This window comes from Hyla sarda, chromosome 5, assembly GCF_029499605.1.
Source record: "Hyla sarda isolate aHylSar1 chromosome 5, aHylSar1.hap1, whole genome shotgun sequence".
Lineage (NCBI taxonomy): Eukaryota > Metazoa > Chordata > Amphibia > Anura > Hylidae > Hyla > Hyla sarda.
Window position 1 is genome coordinate 177,695,021 of NC_079193.1, and position 2,426 is coordinate 177,697,446.

Below are 2,426 nucleotides of genomic sequence, written 5' to 3' on the forward strand. Positions count from 1 at the left end.
ATTGATACTTACTGTTTTGATGCATTCCGGTCCGTTCATCTTGTGTTTCCTCTGATACGCCGTGACCCTGATCTTGTGTTTCCTCTGACGCGCCATGACCCTGATGACAACTTCCGGTCCGACGTGTCTGGAGGATTCACTCGCCATAAGTTACTTGACTTGTGCTTTAAGCTTGTATAAATATGTCTATGTGACCATTAGATGTTGTGAACTTGAAAAAGACACCTGTCCTGGCGTCGAATCGCTTCTCGGCCTTTTGGCTAAGATCAAGTGTAGTATCTGTTCTTATCAGTTTTCATGCCGGTGGTACACTATGCCGGTATGGGGCTGGTGGGGATGGGTGCTGCATGGAGGATGCAGGTGTACCAGGGCTTTCCGGGGCTGGTTCTGAGGAATCAGCTCGACGGCTGCCCCTATGTGACCTGTTCCCTCCGGGCCTCGCCATGAGGCTGAGAGGGTGTAGAGCCGAGGTACTTTTGTGCCTCGGGGAGTGGTGACCCCGAGGTGCCGAAACTCACTGGGAGGATGGACTCACTGAGTTGAAGCAGGGGCACCATAATCTCTTCACCTTGTGGCACTCCCCTCTTGATTCCCGGCCTTTTGGCTAGGGTCAGAGAAATTTTTATAGATCCGGCCGGATGTCCGGGCAGTATATCTGCACACATTCACTTATTTATTTCTTTTTTCTCACTGTGTCACTTTTTGTGTGTTGTGTGTTCACAGGATTTGTCAGGATGCGGTAGCCCTTCTGGGTGTCCCTCCTGGCAGTCTAGGGGAGGTGTGTGTGGCCATTAGGTTCCGCACCTCCCTGCAAACACCCCGGGTGCTCCTGCATTGGCAGGGTACCTACCGTTATCGGCTCTGCGGGCAGATACCTTGGCTAACGCCAAGGGGGATGCCAGGAGCATTTGTGGTCCCCTAATAGCTTTGGCGAAAAGGGACATCGAACCTGGAACCTCGCAGGTACCTTTTGGTCCCGAGGTGAAGGGTAAGGTTTGTTGGGGGGCCTCTCTCCTATCGGAGAAGGGCTTGCGATAGACCGCATCCTTTGTGCACGTTTTTTTAGTGTAACACGTTTGCACTTTTTCTTGCACTTTGGGTGAATCGAGAGCACGTTCCTCAGCTTTAGATAAAGGCATCGAAACGCGTTGTTCCAAATAAATCGCCTAGTGATCTTCTTGTTCCTCATCCATTCTGCGCCGATTCAAGTCCTTGTGGAGTTTGGAGGTTTTTGCTACATTTGCTACACCGTTGCGGTGGTGGGACTGGCTGCATTGTGGAATACCTTTTACAGTGTTGTGCCTGACTTTGCACAACCTATTGGGTAAGCGCATCCGATAATATCGGCTTAGTTATATTACCCTTTTAATGCACTATGGAGCGCTTCTTGTCTTTTTACATGCTGGAGTCTGTATTATTTCTGCGGGAGTTGTATGTATTAACTCATCTGTATTATTATTGAGGGTCTAGTTTTTTAACTGGTCTGGAGTCTGCATTATTTCTGAGGGTCTTTATTTTTCAACTGGTCTAGGGGCTGTATTACTTCTAGTGTCTGTATTACGCCTGATGGAGCATGGGGCTCCAACCGCTTGGATTCTGCACAATCTATAGAACAAGGCCTCAGATCTCCCATGAATGGAGCGGTGGGGTCTGCATGTGCTCCATGCACTGTCTATGAGAGTGCTGGAGCACACGAATATAGTGCTCATGGTTCTCCAGCAATCCCATAAACAGTGTGTGGAGTCTGTGCTGATCCCGTTGTTCCATGCTCAGGGAGAGCCAGGGCCCCATTATAGAGATCGGGGATTCATTTCAGAGTTCTGAAGTCCCTCTTTAAATATAAAAAATATTGTTTTTTAATGCAACATTAGTGAGATTGTATATGTCATTTACTATACTAAAGCAAATATTTTTTGTAACATGGGAATAACTAATCTTCGTATACTGAATACCTTGTAGCGGAAGCTGAATTTTATAGAATAATAATCTGAACAAGAGATACAATCCTATATTTTTCATGTTCATGCTTGTCAGAGAAGTGTATAGCATAATAATAAATAGGCCATACACAACATAAACAATGGCTGGATATACAAGGAAAAAGAACTATGCTATCAAATGATTCCAACGTTATCTACATGTGCAGACTGGTTAGATGAATCAATGCTGAAAAAGAAAAAACCTTTTTGTCTACCTCCACAATTTTGTTTAATTTTTAAATTCTTATTGAAAACACTTACTGACTATAATACGTTAAGTACAATACTCAATTGTTTATTTAGATTCTGTGCAGATAACTGTAAAACTCCAAAACCTACAGCGAGATAAGTAGGTTTTATTAATGACCTGCCACCTGCACCGTGACTGGATAATTAAAGTTTTTTCCCCCCCACCAAAAGGAATAGAGTGGACAGATTCCTCTGATA

General features: G+C 45.0%; 1 pseudogene; it reads left to right on the top strand.

The window, feature by feature from the left end:
* Positions 1-240: 240 nt before the first annotated feature.
* LOC130274618 (U2 spliceosomal RNA) lies at positions 241-377 on the top strand (annotated as a pseudogene).
* Positions 378-2,426: the final 2,049 nt, after the last annotated feature.